Below are 19,864 nucleotides of genomic sequence, written 5' to 3' on the forward strand. Positions count from 1 at the left end.
CAAAAAATTCCAGAACAGATTTTTCTCTCTACAGCGGAGTGAGCGTTCATATGAAAGCTCCTGGCAGATTAAAACTGTTTGCTGGGCCACGACCCAAACTCAGAAGCTTTGCCTTTCGTGGACAAGTGCTCTACAGACTCACTTCGTAATTTTATTAGGAAAAGCCAATGAGGAACAACAAAAAAACGTATTTATAGTATAACTTCCATTAGAAAAGAACTAGGGGAACAGGAGCACAATTGGTGGCATAAATGTGTCCATAGACTGAGCCCAAAGGCAGGGAAGGCCTAGGTTGTGATTGAGGCCTGGGCACGGTGCCTCCGAACCTCTCCACAGTCAGATGCGTAGGATAGGAGAGCATGCGATAGGACTGGGCGGCCGAGACTTCCTTTTGTTTAATGCGGATTCTGGTGGCATGAGAGGAGAGGGTAAAGTGTCATGGTGCTACCTTATGTGGGCTGCCTCGTTTGGCCAGTAAGATGAGCTCGTCTTTGTGACGTCCCCAGAAGGCGGGGACGAGATAAGAAGGTGCAGCGGAGGGGCTGGAGAGGTAAATCACAAGAGGAGGGGGAATGGCAATAAGGCTCATTACGCTCCAAATGGGAGGGGTGTGGGGACAAATGGCGTTTGACGCAGTCGACTATAAGATTCTATTAAATAAATTAGAGGCATTAGGAATAAGAGGGATTGCTTATGACAGTTTTCGATCATACCTAACAGATAGGGTACAAAGAGCAGAGATAACTCATACTTCAAATAGATCTAAACATTTAGTAAAACACTTATCAGAATCAAAATACATTAATATAGGGGTTCCGCAAGGCAGCTTATTAGGACCAATACTGTTCCTGATATACATCAATGACTTTCCCAGTAGTGTTACTCATGGTGAAAAAATTATCTTCGCAGATGACAGCAATGTTATAGTCCCTGAGAAAACACGAGAACTCCTTGCCGAGAAAGCAAATGAAACTCTCAAGGAAGTTTATGGTTGGTCAATAAGAAATGAAGTAAGATTGAACATAAAGAAAACTAATGCCATGAATTTCAGTTTAAGAGGAAAAATGACCATGTTAAATTAAATGCAGATGGCACCTCTATAGACTGTGTAACAAATGCAAAATTTCTAGGAATGAATATTGATTCTCAGTTGAAGTGGTGTGAACACAATGGTACTTGAAAACAGAATGTCATCAGCATGTCATGCCCTTAGAATCCTATCATCAATGTGTAACATACAGTGTCTTTTAGTTACATATTATTCATATGTACACTCAATTCTTAGCTATGGCATTCTTTTTTTGGGAATAAACGCACAAAATATAAACAATTTTCAGATCTCGAGAAAAGAGCCATAAGAATAATAACCAAAAATACTAGTCGAGCTCATTGTAAATATCTGTTCAAAGCAGTAGGGATTTTAACTGCTCCATGTGAATACATTTACAAGTCAGTTGTACACATCAAAAATAACATTGGTAATTACTGTACAAACAGCTCAGTCCATGACCATGCAACAATTGATAGACTCAACTTACTTTTACCAAGAAAAAATAAACATAAAACTCAAAACAGCATTTTCTACCAAGAAATAAAACTGTTCAATAAATTACCACATAAGATTAAACAAATTGCAAAAATACACTTATTTAAAAAGGCAGCTAAGAAGTACCTTTTATGCAATACATTTTATACATTGATGGATTACTTAGATAAAATAGAGTAGGGATTTGATGATAAAACTTTTATACAAATAAATAATAATGATTATAAAACATCCAACATTCCCGTCTTCTTTCCTTTCTAGAAGTACTTACCCCCAAGCTATGCATAGTACAAAACTAACACCTCATCCTCTTTCTAACCTCAACATCTCACTCATTATGGAGGGATGCTGACTCAGTTTTTCAGGATAGAAAATGAGAAATGGGAAGTTGTGGTACAGAAAATGGCTCAGAGATCACCAGTGTGTGTGTGTGTGTGTGTGTGTGTGTGTGTGTGTGTGTGTGTGTGTGTGTGTGTGTGTGTGTAGTGAGTGATGTGTTGAAGTGTTATGAAACAATGTGTGTATAGTGTGTGCAGTGACTGATAGTGAGATATGAGTGAACAGTGTGGCATTACATTATTTAATAAGTTATTTTTAAGAAACGTATTGCATACCAGGAGTAAATCTAACTAGAATTCTGCAAAATATATGTGTATACGAATTAGCTCATTTTAAATTGATCTAAACATGTAAATAGTTTGACATGTTCTATATCCTTGTAAAAAGAGATCTACGAATGAATAAAGCTACTACTACTACTACTACTACTACTACTACTACTACTAGTACTATATAAATACTCCATGCAGGCAGTTAGCGAACAGGGTGCGGTAATTGGCGCTTCACTTCAAGGCAGCGAGGGCATTCTGCTCAAAAATGGTTCAAATGGCTTTGAGCACTATGGGACTTAACGTCTGAAGTTATCAGTCCCCTAGAACTTAGAACTACTTAAACCAAACTAACCTAAGGACATCACACACATCCATGCCCGAGGCAGGATTAAAACCTGCGACCGTAGCTGTCCTGCGGATCCAGACTGAAGGGCCTACAGCCGCTCGGCCACTGCGGCCGGCGGGCATTCTGTAATCTGCACCAAAACCTAAGGCCTGATTTCCCGCCGATGCCTCAGAGATAGCTGAGCGTCCAACCTTTTATCCAGAGTACGACGTTGGCTTTGGCAGATGGAAAATATATGTCCTCAGGAAAGATGTATGCCTTAGATTCATCCATGGTCGGAGGAAAGTGGTGAAAGCTAGCGACCATATTGCGGCTGAGCTCCCAGACGTCGAGGTTGATGGGCGCGTGAGGCGCTGGGTGTCCTCGTCGAGGTGTTGGCAGGCGGCACACAACGACTGGGCATCGTTCGTGTTGTAAAATTTCTCTTTATTTTAACAGAACACGCTAAGTTATATTTATTAAACTTCTATTGGAAAAACACCTCCAGTGGTACTGACCGCTGAGAAACAGAAAAATTTACAATCATAAGAGTGTACCAAATTGATGAACATAAAACAGTTAATAGAATAATAAAAACGGTAACAGTAAAATAAAGGCTAAAAATTCGTTCTAGAAAGAAACTTTGAGATTTACAACCCAAAATAGAAGTACTACATAAATTACTATACCGCCAGATAGCCGAGATGTGCAGGACACGCAAGAGAAGTAATCAGACTAAACTGATGTTAAATATTACGTCCTGCATGGTTAAAATAGTCAGTGAGAATCTTAAGCAAATAAATCTAGTAAGTATTCAATTGTCAAACTAACCGGTTAACATTTCAACAATTTACAGGAGCTAGAAATAAAAAAAAAATTAAGACAGCTGCAGTAGCCCGCAATGATTAAGACACAAATAAATACAGATAAATACATCGACCCTGTCTTGGCGATGCATAATGGGCTCGGAAAGGTTAAGTGGTGCAGGACCACTTGCACCCGACTGGTCAATCGGTCGAGCGTGGAATTGGCTCCGCTTTCGGACGCTGCTCCTGCTTTATCAACCAGGCGGATACCACCCAAGTCCCACCAAAAGAAACACAAATGGCAGCCCTATTAACAGAGAAACACAGAATTTAGTACAGTAGTGCACGATCAACTTTCCTGCCTAGAGACAGAAGTGGGTTGAATAACCAGAAGTCTGATATGGAACGGACGTTTGCCGCCGGCTGTTGTGGCCGAGCGGTTCTAGGCGCTTCAGTCCGGAACTGCGCTGCTGTTACGGTCGCAGGCTCGAATCCTGCCTCGGGCATAGATGTGTGTGATGACCTTAGGTTAGTTAGGTTTAAGTAGTTCTAAGTGTAGGGGACTGATGACCTCAGATGTTAAGTCCCATAGTGCTTAGAGTCATTTGAACCATTTGGACGTTTACCTCGAACAAACAACTAGCGAACTACCGAACAAGTCATGCTACTATTGCACGAAATGGAAATTACAGTTATGGTTACTGCCGAGGCCTGACACACTCGCATCTCACAAACCAAATCGGAATCGCACCAGATATATCCGTACAAAGGTCTAGGTAGGACAGCATGGAGCCCTCAGACAACTTCAACACAGCGGCGGTCCGCCGACCGCCTCCAGGTCCGATCGGTCTTTGAAGCATACGACACCCTCCTTCTGTCGATTCGCGCCCAACACGTCCAACGTCCACCACAGGTTTGCAGCCAGCCACAACCAAGGTAATAATGGTTCCCAATCCAGGAAAGCGCCTCAGTGTCGCTTCGTGGTATCGCTGCTACGCTCAGATCCGGTGATTGTGAAACGTCCCCTTAGAAAAATTATACACGACTGTGCTTTAACTGACACACAATATTTTGTTAGCGCAACGCAATCTGACTTTCAATAATCCCTACAAAAGAATGGGCCCTGACTAACATTAAACTATACCTTTCACAAATCACTTACCTCACAAAAATCTTCGCTACTCAAGCTACTGCAATCCAGTGAGCGCCACTACTGCCAGTTAAATAAAAGATTCAAACTATGGAAGGCACTAACTACTGATAGGGATAGTTAGCAAATGAAAGATATTAATAGAGAACAAACACTGTATTTACCTTAATAGTCATAATATATATAGCAGTTCATGACAAATTACAAAACTCCGCCACCTCTCTCCCCACATCCACCACTGCTGGCGGCCCACCTCCAACTGCGCAACGCTACGCGCTGTTCACAGCCAGCTGCCTAACACTACAATGGTGAGTATTACAACAATGCAAAGCAGCCACAGACTGCACACAGCACAGCCAGTGATTTTCATACAGAGGTGGCGTTACCAATAAAAAAATCGAAACAGCCTACTTACATAGCCCCCATGCTCCCCACAAAAAAATTTTACAAATTGTTTTGGGCACTGGGCAATACATATTTGTTAATATTTTTCATAATCGTAATTACAATAACAAAGAAATCAAATGCACACACGTATTGATACAATGTTGGTCAAAAGCTAAAATTTTCTCACAGTCCATAAAGATAGTCCTGATCATTCATCATAGTAACATTGCAGTGGCCCGCATCTCGTGGTCGTGCGTTAGCGTTCTCGCTTCCCACGCCCGGGTTCCCGGGTTCGATTCCCGGCGGGGTCAGGGATTTTCTCTCCCTCGTGATGGCTGGGTGTTGTGTGCTGTCCTTAGGTTAGTTAGGTTTAAGTAGTTCTAAGTTCTAGAGGACTTATGACCACAGCAGTTGAGTCCCATGGTGCTCAGAGCCATTAACATTGCAGTGTTTTTCTCAAAGTCTGAGCAGTAAAAGAAAATGCACATAGAAGGAGTGGATTTCCATGCAGTCTTGAAGAAGTAGTGTTGTCCTTCCAACAGAAAGACAGTGCTGACTCTTGACATGCTGACAGATAATGGGCCACAACAGAGCAAACCCACAGCAGAGTCATTCGACGTTTTGAAGAATATTGGTAGGTAGGTCATCACAGAGTAGACCGCCTGTAGTCCTGGTAGAGATTGCGGTATTGGTGGGCCACCAGAGGCGCAGACCCACTGCAGTCCTTGTAGAAATAATGGTATTGATGGATCATCAAAGATGTAGACCCACTGTAGTCCTTGTAGAGATAATGGTACTAGTGGGTCATCAAAGATGCAGACCCACTGTAGTCCTTGTAGAGATGGCCAGCAGCCATCTGTTGCAAATGTGCAGGTGCACAATCACCATCGAAGAGTCTTGCGGACAATATAGCAAGTCCATAAACCACCACTTGTGCACTCACAAAGTTTTTTTAATTGTCCTTAGAACCAGCAATGCTGTTATCCAGTCCCTTGCTGAATTATTAACACACGTGCAAACACTGACAGTCCCTACTTCTCGCATATTGTCCATATACTATGACCAACAGAAACGTGTGCAGTGAAATGTAACTTACAAGTTAATAATATGATGAACTGGTGTCAATTACAATTTTATAGCATAAGAATACAATAACAACGGTACAAAATACACAATTAAAGAACATAACAATACAGATAACATTTGTAGTAAAACAGGCTTTACAAAAGAATAGAAATAAATAGATACATCAGTGTTACAGGAATAATGACATAAGTAAATATATAAAATAGTGAGAATAGTTTTCGAAACATTAATTTCACACATGAGCATTAAAACAAAACAGAATAAATAATGTCTAAACATCTTTACAAAGTAAATAACATATTATTAATGCCAATTGTATTTGAGGATAACAGTATTCCTCATCATAGTGAATGTAACTTAGTATTAGAAGAGAAAAAAGTTCTATGAAACAGTACACAGAGACAGGAAGAAAACAAATACTCAAGGGTACACAAACACATGGGGGGATAACACAATGGAAAGGACAGGGTTCGTTTTCAGTGTAACTTTTGGTACTGCAGTATTTTGCGAACAAAACCTTTTTTGTTCTTGGAGATCTCCCTTCGTTCATCATTATTCCCAAAAAGTCCTATCTGTACCTCTTTTCTGTATTCTAACCATATTTCTTTCAAAATAAATATGACTCATTGTACAATACTCATTTAGGCCCAAATCGTTTTCATATAACTTTCAAAGCATTCTTTCCCTATTCTCCATAGTTAGGTTCTTATATAGTCTACCCCCTCTTAAGCTAACTTAAATCTACTGAGCTCAGATATTAAACTAAGGGACGAGGCAATGCAGCAGCACAAAACAATTAACACAAACAGCAATGACAAAAAAAATGGAAATTTGCAAAGCAAGCTACAGTAAATCTAAATTACCAAGCAATTCACATTACAACTAATATGAGGCAATGCGCAGCAAACAAGAAAAATAAATCTGGCTTAGCAGAGTGACACAAATTCAAATTCAGCAACACTATGCCTGGCAAACAGCAGCAGAAAATGAGATACCTAAACATGACATAGCTCAAGCAGGAAAAATAGTACACTAAAGATAACAATGCTGATAATGGAAATGTATAATCACATCTTAATGTCTAAGTAATTAAAGTGGTGCACCACAACAACTTATTGTAAAAAAAAAATATTACCATGTACTTGAAAAGAAAATTATGTGTGCAGTTACTGTTACTAGTCCCTTCTTATTGTTCTTTCCTTTCCAAGTGCTCCTTTTTTTACGAATGTGGATTACAAAATTATTATTTAATAGATCTGTTGACAGAAAGTGTTCACATTAGCAAATGCATTTTATTTTATAAAAGCAATGCTGCAACACAGCTGGAAACTAGATATCAAATGAAATAAGCAACTATGAAAAGCAAAGCATAAAATAATCATTCAGTAGTCATGAGGCATTTCATAAGTTAGTAGAAATTCTCTCAATTCTCGTAGATAGACACTTGTCCTAATCAGGTGTGCAGATGTAAGAATGTTTCCAAGTTATGAGCGTGTCGTATTTGCGATGCTTTCTACAAAGGAATGTCAGAAGCGAAGTTAATGGCCTCTTTTTTTTTTCTCCACCTAATGGCTTTTTCTCCAGGCGGCTGGCCCAGCTGGGCGCCACAACGCATTACATCAAGGTCACTTAGCTTTCTTACCGAAATATTTACGACAGCAGTTTCCGCTACAGTGACAGTCTCATATAAAAATTTCATAGGTCGAGAATTTGCGTTACAAATGTAGAAACAAAATCCTATGAATACAACAGTGTTCAAAACGTTTTCGTCGGCATTGTGATACATTCATGCATTTACACACATTTCATAACTCTTAAAGTACGATTCTTGGTTTCCAACAACCATTTTCACAAATCAGCGTCCCTAACCACTACTCATTATTTCTTACCTTATTACACATATACGTATTCGTAGACATTCTTCAATATTTCATTATAATTAATACATAGCATAATCAAATTCCTCATATAGCATCAGCTTATTGATCACAAACATACCTCAACAGCATAATACATATCGTCGTCATAATAATATCATAACGTCTCAGTCAATTCTCAAAATCGTCGTAGCTTTTTGCAATAATGTCAAAACCTAAAAAAAATTCTCTGCTCATTTCAAGAGTGTCATCTACCTCAAACGTACTTTAAAATCATGCTCCCTTACCAAATACATCATTCAAAGCTCTTATAGTATCACAATGGTTCCGAAAAAATATGAACAGTTCACAAAGTACAGACAAAATACAATTTCGTAAGTGTGAAGTTATCCAACTGTGAAATTGCGTAAACATGTGTCACTGATGTAGTAAGAAAGTTTGTCTCTCTCAGTTAAATGATTAGATAGCTGTGTAATTTGTGTGTTAGAGAAATATGGTACTGATGTGTAAATTTGTATAAGCAAATACCATATCAGCTAGGGCTCCTTGTGCTTGCCAGACACATGGTACACAAAGTAAGCGTGTACCCCCCTGAGGATTAATGTAATTATACCCTCAGGTGTTACAGATTCCAGCAATGGAATGAAATGTATCACGGAAAACTTTCTTTGTAATTCAAAAATCTTGAAAAATAAATGGTTTAAGTACAAAATTGATCACTCAAATGCGTGTACTGTAGCGCTAAATGTGCATCTTGCTGTAAGATAATTCTGTGGAAGTGTCGTAGTTATCGTCCTCCGAAAGCTAAGTTCTGCTGAAGTCAATGTACTTACCTCATGATAAACAAAAGTGAAATTCTTTGCGTATAGATATCGTAGTTATTACGTACCTTACCGTGATCAAGAAAGTACTATACTGTAACGTATTGTTGTGCCACGAAAAAGGCTGTCTCATTGTTGCTATACCACAAAAGTTACTACTAAAACATGTTTTTCTTTCCAGAAGAATTCAGAAAACTGTGCAGATATAAAACAGATACACCGCAAAAGCTACATTGTAAATTGTCACTCATTAGTGGCGTCGTGATAAAAATCGTGTAGCTGTCACATAAACTAACCTCTGTGTCATCTAGTATCTCTCAGAAAGCACTTTAAATTCAGAATGTATTTTCAAATAAACCAAAATGTTGCATTAAAATCTCATTAGCAGTACTGGTAAATGTTCTAAGTATGTGAGCCTTATAGTCATTACGTAATCGTGCAACAAACAAGCAAGAATGCACGCACACAATAACACTGTGTCATCTGTTCACAATAACAATGCATTCGTAATTTCTGTTTAAATAAGTTCTCTTGGTTCTTGATCGGATATTTAACTTCAAACATTGTTGTATGTTAACAGATTCTTAAGTCTGACAAAGCATACTAGTAGCGTGAAGTGAAACGTTTTATGGCAAAGACAAAGTTAAAAAACAGATTATCTCTCAGTAAGCGGTTTTACATGTGAAGTGTGGTGCAATCCTTTACTCTTCATAGTACTCAGAGTTTGAACTTGAATGCAATTATCATGCGGTATGCGTCGGTAAAGAATACTGGAATTTTTTTCAAGGTTAGCGTCTATGTTATTTTTCTTGGAGCCAGCCGGCGCATGTGGCTGCCTGTGGTGCGGGTCATTGTCTGTATCTTTGTTGGCGCGCATCGTTATTGGGATTAGGAGACCGAACTTCTACAAATTCGCCTTGCCGAGAGGGCCCAGCTCTGTTTAAATCCCGCCAGTTCTGATGAAATTCACGTCTGTCGTTATGTCGGTAGATCCTGTAGTTTCTTTGTTGTCGGTTAAGTGGTGGAGAATTTCTCCCTGAATCGTAACTGCCCGCTGAACTGTTGCGTCTGAAGTTATTCTGTCTCCCTTGATAATAATTGTTTTTGTTCCCATATTGTCTCTTTCTATGGTTGTCTCTGTCACTTTCATTACTATGGAAATGCGATCTTTCTCTGTAACTATTACTCTGCCAACGGTTGTCATACAGGTGGTGTCTGTTTTGTTCACGATTTGCGTTGTAAGAATAGCCTTGTCGCGTCCAGTTATTATTTCTTTCATCGCGGAATTGCGACGGATATGATCTGTAATTGTTGTGCTCCTGCGTTCTGCGATTGTCAGTGTCAATTTCCAGTTCTTGTAACAGTCCCTGAAAAGCTTCAATGTCGTCTTTGCAACGTCCTGCTAAAATAATTCTAATCCGATGAGACCGATGACCTCGCTGTTTGGTCCCCTCCCCCAAACCAACCAACCAACCGTCACACCACTCGTCTCGCCGCCAGGTTCCAACTCGGCGGAAGCGAACTGTTTCACCTCGCCAGGCTCACTGTCACTCCCCTCGCCTCCGATCTCCGCGTGAAGCACGCCCTCTTAAGGCAAAGATGTTCTGCTACAGACCACCGTGGCACGACCTATAGATCAAGCGACGATTCAGTAACCAAGTACTATGTTGCTCGAACGTGTGTATGGAGGTAAAGTTGGTGGATATGGCGCCGTACATTTGACCAACGGATCGTAGAGTACTTCTGTTCGACGATGTTATGTTACTCCCGACGCTGCAGGATTAGATAGATGTCATTGACTGTAGGAGGACACGTGGTGTGCGGTATGCCCATTACTATAAGCCACAGTAAATGTCGCAGTATGTGACAAGGAGGTATGAATGTGACCAAGTGACACTTGTGGAAGGATGGACGCTAGCACATTGCCTGCGTTTGAAGCTCCTTGTCCAGTGCAGTGTTTCCGCATCGTTCCAATATTGAGCCACCCAGGCACGACCAGCGACTCCTTTTCATAGATGTACTTCCGTCAGTATCTCAACTCCTACCATCCAAAGTTCTCCTGTGAACTATGGAAGACTATTACCCCTGGATGAAAGAATATGTTGCAAACATTGATTAACCATATCCTGGGGGACTGTTTCCATAACGACTTTTTCGCTCTGCAACGCAGTCTGCGATGATATGAAATTTCCTGGCAGACTAAAACTGCATGTCTATCGGGACTCGAACTCGGGACCTTTGCCTTTCGCGTGGAATTGCACTTCGAGAAGAGCTATCCAAGCATGCTCACAGCCTTCCTTTGCCAGTACCTGAACTGCTACCTTCCAAATTTCAAATAAAGTTTCCTTTGAAACTTATATGACTAGCACTCATGGAAAAGAGGATGGAAAAGAGGATACTGAGGAGATATGGTATGGCCGCAGCCTGTGAGGTTGTTTACAAAGTGAATTTTTCACTGTGCAGCGGAGTATCCTGGCAGATTAAAGCCTGTTTCTTTCTGCCTGTGGCTGTCCTGCACTGCAGTTTTGCTGAAATTTCTCCTGTTCTGTCCTCCAGTGTGCTGAATTTTCCATTGTGCCCTTTTTGTCATTGGGTGGCTCAATTTTCGATCTCACCCAATGAAAAATCGACATTGTGTAATTATATCACCACGTTTGCATACAGGGTGACAAAATTTCTGACCTTGTGAATCGAAAAGGTCCTTGGAGGTGGCTTGCATGTAGCATGGGAACGCCTGAGCTACTGTCATACTGCTTCATGTTCCGTTACTTCACATCGTGGGTTGCTGACTCCCTAGCAGCGTCCATGTCGGATTTTCTTGGGAACATCACTGGAAATTTACTGCAAGTATTTGTTTGCATTCCTGAGCTGTCAAGAAAATCGCTTGTCTCTTAACAAGAATGCCGGTACCTTGCTTTAGTGTCTCCAGGCGTTCAGCAATCAGTGCTGGTCCTCTGCTAAATGACAAACTTCTGTTGAGACGCACGCGTCTGGCTTTCGAGAAAGTCTCACGTCCAAGTATGGTCTAAGAGGAGCTCTTTTGCCCTTGCTGCCTGTTGGCGAAGAATGCTGCGAAAGCGTGAGAGCTTTCAGGTTCATTCTTAGGGTTGTCCAATCTGTAACAGTTCAAAAAGTAATTGTCAACTGGTTGTTATTAACCTCGGCTCAGTAATATTCTGTACCTTTTTCAGTTTTGTCTCAGTGTGGTTGATTTATTGTTTTGACTTACTTTTCGTAATAAATAGTAGGAGTGAAATAAAGCAGAATCATTTTCATTTGTGTTCATATTTATGCATCTAGTTCCAAGAACGGAAAAATCATCTTCTAGACAAGAATTCCACAGTAATTTTTGCTGTTGCGTGCTATTCTGCAAACATTTATTAATGTAGTATATTTGCAATGTAGTATGCTAAGGCTTAATACTAACAACACGGTTAGGGCAGATTGGTAAACACCACGTTATACTAGGCTGTCTAAAAGAAGTTGTAAAATTAGAGCAAATAATGGGATTTTACTGAGGCAGATATCCTTTTTATTGTGTTTATTTGATTGCAATGAAACTAACTATCATTATTTACATTGGAAATGTCAACATCGCTCCAAATCAAGTCTGTTTGACTCCCATGTAATTCAGCTACCTCTTTTATTAACATCGTACTCTCACTGTGCCCTGTTATTTTAATCATGTATTTAGTCTCTGTAACATACGGACCTTGGATAGTGATCCACAGCAGTGCACTGGTATAAGAAAGAGTGCTGACTCTGCAGATGAGAGCGAACCTCTGTCGCGCTGCGCGTTGCGGCTGGACGTGGCGTGGTGATCGCCGAGGCGTGGAATAATTTTGGATGCTTCTCGGGGAGGTGATGGATCGTGGCCCCCGCAGGGAGGGGCAGGGGGGGGGGGGGAGTGTCGACGTGCGGAGCACTCTGGTCTCTCAGTCGCCCTCCCCAGCGACCGCAGCGCCTCTGGCGACGCTGCTCGGCGCCATAAAAACTTATCTGCGTGTGAGAACTTTTTTTTTTTTACGCCGATACGCGCCCCGAAGTTCTCACTCGCCGAGCCGTCGGTCGGCTCGTCGGGAGACATCCCCTCGCCCAGCCCCAACTGGGCGCATTCTGAACGCGTGTGGCTGTTGGCCGTTAGTGACGCCACGACATACCTTGCTACATTATCAGCGCGGATGATGCTGTAGTATACAGAGAAGTTACAGCATTAGAAAATTGCAGTGAAATGCAGGAAGATCTGCAGCGGATAGGCACTTGGTGCAGGGCGTGGCAACTGACCCTTAACATAGACAAATGTAATGAATTGCGAATACATAGAAAGAAGGATCCTTTATTGTATCATTATATGATAGCGGAACAAACACTGGTAGCAGTTACTTCTGTAAAATATCTGGGAGTATGCGTGCGGAACGACTTGAAGTGGAATGATCATATAAAATTAATTGTTGGTAAGGCGGGTGCCAGGTTGAGATTCATTGGGAGAGTCCTTAGAAAATGTGGTCCATCAACAAAGGAGGTGGCTTACAAAACACTCGTTCGACCTATACTTGAGTATTGCTCAACAGTGTGGGATCTAACCGTGATAGCGTTACGGAGATGTTTAGCAAACTCAAGTGGCAGACTCTGCAAGAGAGGCGCTCTGCATCACGGTGTAGCTTGCTCGCCGGGTTTCGAGAGGGTGCGTTTCTGGATGAGGTATCGAATATATTGCTTCCCCCTACTTATACCTCCCGAGGAGTTCACGAATGTAAAATTAGAGAGACTCGAGCGCGCACGCAGGCTTTCCGGCGAACCATACGCGACTGGAACAGGAAAGGGAGGTAATGACAGTGGCATGAAAGTGCCCACCGCTACACACCATTGGGTGGCTTGCGGAGTATAAATGTAGATGTAGGTGTAGAACTGTACGTTGACAAATCGGAAAAGCAGTTCTGTCGTTGCGCTTGAAAATGGAAGCAAAAGTTTAAATTATCAGGACACCTTCATAGTATCTGCAGAACTAGAAAAAGCGTCCGACAATGGAAAATTGTGCAGAATCGACAAAAAAATGGCTCTGAGCACTATGGGACTCAACTGCTGTGGTCATCAGTCCCCTAGAACTTAGAACTACTTAAACCTAACTTACCCAAGGACATCACACACATCCATGCCCGAGGCAGGATTCGAACCTGCGACCGTAGCAGTCGCACGGTTCCGGACTGCGCGCCTAGAACCGCGAGACCACCGCGGCCGGCCAGAATCGACATTCTCAGAAAAAATGTCTAAAACATCGGTATGGGCGGCTTTACACACTGTGTACAGGAGGAAGGAACAATAAGAGCTGAAGACCAAGAACCAATTGCTCTGATTGCATAGGGTGTAAGACAAGAACGAAGTCTGATCCAAGATGCAATGATGGAAGTAAAAGATAGCTTCAGGAGTGGGATATTAAAAATCAGGGTGAAAGAATATCAACGATAAAATTCCCCAGTACACTGCTGTCCTCGGTGGAAACGAAAAAGAGTTACAGGACATACTGAAAGAAATGAATAGTCTGCTAAGCACAGAGTACGGACTGAAACAGAAGAGAGTGGAGAGTGCTGAGCAGCAACAGAAATGAGATCAGTGATAAAATTAATATTTAATTTGAGATCCATGAAGTAGACGAAGTCAAGGTATTCCGCTACCATGGAAGCATAATCAAACATTGTACTTAATATGAGGATGAAATTACTGAAAGTGTACGTCTGTTCAGAGCATTCATAGATGTAAATCGTGGACTGTGGGTGAAGCTGAGTAGACGAGAATAGAATGCTTTGAGATGTGGTACTGTAGAAGGATGCCATATTTTAGGTGGATTGGCAAGATAAGAAATGAGGAGTCTCTTCAAAGAATCTGCGAGGGCAGGGAAATGTCGAAAACGCTGACGAAAGGAAGGCACAGGATGACAGCACATGGGTTAAGACATCAGGGAGTAACTACCATGCTACTAGAGGCTGAAAACTGCTGTGGAAGTTATTAAGGATACTGAGTGTACGTGCTACTTTGAAATGAAGCGGTTGGCTCTGGAGGTATACACATGCACATCCACATATCGATTTCACAAAGTGATTGGGTTCAGACGGTGTGGTTACCGTCTTCAGGACACAACTTCTAAAATTTGGAACTTTCCAAAACTGGGTATATGTTATACCATCATCCTTGTAAACTGACTCTGAGAAGGTAATTTCAATCGACTGTATCAAAGAATACTTTCCCCGCTGCAGTCATGCGTGAAGAGTGGTGTCTATCAAATATAAGAAGGGATCTCCAGCGTAATCTCCTCCGTTGTTCGTCGAATATGTTGTGTAGTGTGGGATTAAATGAATTTTTGGGACTGCTTACCTATTGTTTTTCAGGTTAAGTTTTGCTTTATTAGGTTAACGCACAAACGGTCAGACAGACAGTGTGAGCAGTAATCTGCGATTCTGTAGGAGGACGTTCGTGGAATTTGCTCTGTTCACCACAACCGCTTACCATCATAGTAGGCTACAAAGTGTCTGAGAATGGTCACATACTGCCGAAACTGGTAACCATTGAAACTGATGTGTTGGTGAATGTGCCAACACCTTGTAGATAGAGGAGGCCGAAATGCACGCTATCTAACGCAGACGGGCGTGAATTCTGGAACAGGATAAGTAGTGAATTCTAATAAGAAAAGTATGCAGCTCCTCTAATACTTAACTTTTATTTATCCTTGTTGTGAATACAGCATTCTTGATGAGACCTTTCATACGATAACTATCAAACTATGTAAGGCTAATGGCACCTTGCTAAGTCGTAGCCATTAACTTAGCTGAAGGCTATTCTGTCTCTCGGCAAATGAGAGCAAAGGCTTCGTCCGTATAGGCGCTAGCAACGTCGTCGTACAACTGGGGTCGAGTTCTCGTACGTCTCTCGAGACCTGCCTTGTGGTGGCGCTCGGTCTGCGATCACACAGTGGCGACACGCGGGTCCGACATGTACTAATGGACCGCGGCCGATTTAAGCTACCGCCTAGCAAGTGTGGTGTCTGGCAGTGACACCACATTCCTCCCCCGCAAATCGGCGAACGGTCGTGAGATAAGGCTTCCGCCCGCTGTGGGGAGGACCCCATGTTGACGTATGCGATGAGGTGGGGAGCCTAACAACAGGCGAGGCTGTGCCACCCGCACCCGGCCAATCGGCCCGAGGGGAGCTACGAAACGCCTGAAAACCTAGTCCAGGGTGCACGTCAACATGCGGTGTATGCGCCCGTAGAGAGACAGGAGGGGCCGAAGGGTCGACCTCCATGTGGTCGGGGCACCCGACTGGCGAAGAAGACATCTGGTCCGGAGCGGGCAAGAGTTCCATGGTGGAGGACATCTGGTCACAGGAAGCGAGCGGCGGCGCGTGACCCAGGGAGGCGCCAGGCAGTTGCAGCGACGCGTCCACTGCGGGCGGCGCCGGCGGGAGAACAGGCGGCGGCGGCGGCGGCGCGTCGCCATGAGGCAAAACGGAAGGCAGCGTCGGTAACACCTGGGGATGAGGCGAGCCAGTAGATGGGTCCCCAGGGGCTGACCGAACGGCACCGTCGCTGAAAGCAGACGGGGAGCGGCAGAACCCAGGCGACGACAGAGGCGCAGCTGATTGAGATGCCGACGCACCTCACCAGAGGCCCCCAAAACCAAATACATCGCGCGGCCGAGGCAATGAAGAATGCGCCCTGCGAGCCAACGCCGTGAACCGCGATAGTTGCGATAGAAAACAACGTCGCCAGGAGCAAAAGCAGTAGTCTGCCGCTGCACTGGAACCTGATGCGGCGGATGCAGCAAAGACATCAAGGTTCGATGAGGACGACCATGGAGCAACTCAGCCGGCGAGCGACCATCGCGGGGCTGAGAGCGATACGAAGACAAAAAGAGCAACAATGCGTCCTCCCTAGAATGCGACTCTTTCAACTTCAACATCTGTGACTTGAAAGTCCGGACCAACCGTTCAGTGGCACCGTTTGACTGAGGCGAAAACGGCGCGGATGTCAGATGTTGAATACCATTGGCCTTGCAGAATGACTGAAATTCTGCGGAAATGAATTGTGGGCCATTGTCGGAAACAATAGTCTGGGGAAGACCTTCAATGCAAAAGATAGCGGACAATGCTTGGATGGTGGCAGATGACGTCGTGGAAGACATCCGGACAACAAAAGGAAAATTACTGAAGGAATCCACCACAACCAACCATCGAGCATTCCAGAATGGACCAGCAAAATCGATGTGCAAGCGTTGCCAAGGGGAAGTGGCTGTCGGCCATGCAAAGAATTTCCGCGGCGGGGCGGATTGTTGTTCGGCACACGCCACGCAAGAAGAGCACATATTCGTAATCGCAGCATCGATTCCGAACCAAGTACAGTGCTGACGAGCAAGTTGTTTCGTTCGCACTATACCCCAATGTCCTTGGTGAAGAAGCCGTAAGACAGAGGACTGTAACGAACGTGGGACCACGACTCTGGACTGATGATTATCAGAACGCAACAACAAAACACCACGTCGTACAAAAAGTCTCTCCTTGGGAGCAAAAAATCGGCGAACCAACGGATCCTCGATCCGTGACTTTGACAAGGGCCATTGCGTAGCAACAAAACGCAAAACAGTAGCAAGGACAGGGTCAGCAGCTGTGGCTGTAGCGACACGACGAAAATCAATCGGAAACGATTCGACCACGTCATCGGTTTCCGAATCAATGAACATGCAAGCAAGTTCGGAAGAATCGAATGCTTTATCCTCAGCAACAGGCAAACGGGACAACTCATCAGCGTTTCCGTGCTTAGCAGTGGACCGATACAAGATATCGTAGCGGTACTGCGAGAGGAAAAGAGACCAGCGAATGAATTTCTGCGCCGTACGTGGAGGTACAGGCTTGTTCGGATGAAAAAGCGATGTCAAGGGTTTGTGGTCTGTGATGATGGTAAAGTGACGCCCATACAAGAAATCGTGAAACTTTGTAACACCAAACACGAGAGCCAAAGCTTCTTTCTCTATCTGGGAATAATTTCTTTGCGCCGACGACAGCAATTTGGACGCAAAGGCAATAGGGCGATCATGCGAACCATCTTTGTGCGCAAGCACAGCACCGATCCCGAAATCCGAGGCATCGACCATCAACAAAAGGGGTTTCTGGGGATCGAATGGCGTAAGGCAAGTATTTGAAAGCAACGCCGATTTCAACCGGCGAAAGGCGCGTTCGCATTCCGTCGTCCAGACAAACTGAACACCTTTACGGCGTAAGCGATGAAGCGGAGCTGAAATGGAAGAAGCGCGCGGCACAAACCTGGCATAGTAATTAATTTTTCCCAACACACTCTGGAGCTGTTTCAAGTTTTGTGGCGAAGGCAAGTCCTGTATGGCACGGAGGTGCTCCGGACTCGGATGTATGCCTTGGGCATTGAGTACATGACCCAAATATGGTAAGTCACGAGCAAAAAACACACATTTGTCCTTCCTCAAGCGAAGACCATTTTGTCGCAATACCTGAAATAACGTTCGTAGGTTGGCTAAATGTTCGGCTTCTGTCCTTCCGGAAATCACAATATCGTCCAGATAGTTCGCAGCAGTAGGGACCGACGCACAAACAGTTTGTAAGTATTGCTGAAACAATGCAGGGGCGGATGCACACCCGAACGGCAGTCTTTTGAATCGGTACAATCCAAGATGAGTGTTAACCACCAAGACGCGCTGGGATTCTTCGTCCACTGGTATTTGCAAGTACGCATCTGCTAGGTCCAATTTCGAAAAGTATTTACCCAGGCACAGTTTATCAAAAAGATCTTCCGGGTGGGGCAAACGAAATGTTGCAGTCACAAGTTGTGGATTCACAGTTGCCTTGAAGTCCACGCAAAGTCTCAATTTGCCGGAAGGTTTTGGCAAAATTACTAAGGGTGAGGCCCAGAGAGAAGCCTGCACACGTTCAATTACACCTTGAGATTCTAAATCGTGTAATGTTCTTGCGACCTCATCACGCAATGCGTGGGGAACATTGCGCGCTCTGAAAAATTTCGGTTGCGCGTTCTCTTTCAGTTCCAAATGTGCTGCATAGTTCTTAGCGCAACCAAGGCCCGGTGCAAAAATGTCTGCAAATTCTTCACAAAGACTAGCAACACTGGCGGAAGGCACAGTCTGATTCACTGATAGGACCTGATTTACGATAGACATGTTAAACAACTGAAATAAATCTAAACCAAACAAGTTCACTGCCGTAGAAGAACGAAGAACGTAAAATGATACAAGTTTTGTTAGTCCCTTGTATGTGGCAAGAAGGCTGCACTGTCCTAACACAGGTATCTGCTGTCCTAAATAACTATTGAGCTGAACATTTGCGGCACGCAACGGAGGTTTGCCCAGTTGTTTGTACGTGTCTTGATTGAGCAATGAAACTGCAGCTCCGGTATCGAGCTGGAATGGTATCACTTTGCCTCCAAAGTCGAAGTCTACAAAAAGTTTATTGTCCTGCTGACGACAAGAGCGACTTTCACGTGCAATTTTAACTGATACAGGTACAGAAGCACTTGCGACTTTACGGGATTTCCGGCGACGTCGACGCACACTTTTTGTGGGACGAACACAGTCACTGTTAGATAAAGTGGCACTGGACGGGGTGGAATTAACGACATGAATGTCCATGGGCGAAGGTCCACGAGCCTGAGTGTCCCTGGGTCGATTCTGGCGCGAAGCAAAGGGCCTGGAAACGTTGTGATTGTCTGATCTTAGCTTTTTCTGGCAAACACTTTGAACATGTCCTTTCTTATGGCAGTAAAAGCAAATAGCCTGGCGTGACGGGCAATGTTCACGCGAATGTCTAGTTGCACACTGCGGGCATGATTTTAGAACAGCATTGGCATGCGGACGCGGCACACGTGTTTGCTAGCTAGGCTGCAGCTGCGCTAACGTGCGCGAGGGCCGCTTAGCGTCCCGTGCTGCGCGCCCGGCGGGCCGGTCAATGCGACACACTGCTGGCGAAGTTTCAAATGATTCCGTAGCAAAGTCAAGGGTGTCTTGCCTATCCAATATGTCCATCACTTGTTGAAGGGAGGGATTAACTAGTTTCAAAATCTGTTCCCGTATGCGAACATCAGAAACGTTCTGTGCTATTGCATCACGCACCATAGTATCTGAATACAGAAGTCCACATTCACATGCAAAATCACAATCCCTAGTAAGTCCTTGCAATGTTGCAACCCACTCCCTATTAGTCTGACCGGCCGTACGTTTGGTACGAAA

The sequence above is a fragment of the Schistocerca nitens genome, chromosome 2 (genome assembly GCF_023898315.1).
Source record: "Schistocerca nitens isolate TAMUIC-IGC-003100 chromosome 2, iqSchNite1.1, whole genome shotgun sequence".
NCBI classification, from domain to species: Eukaryota; Metazoa; Arthropoda; class Insecta; order Orthoptera; family Acrididae; genus Schistocerca; species Schistocerca nitens.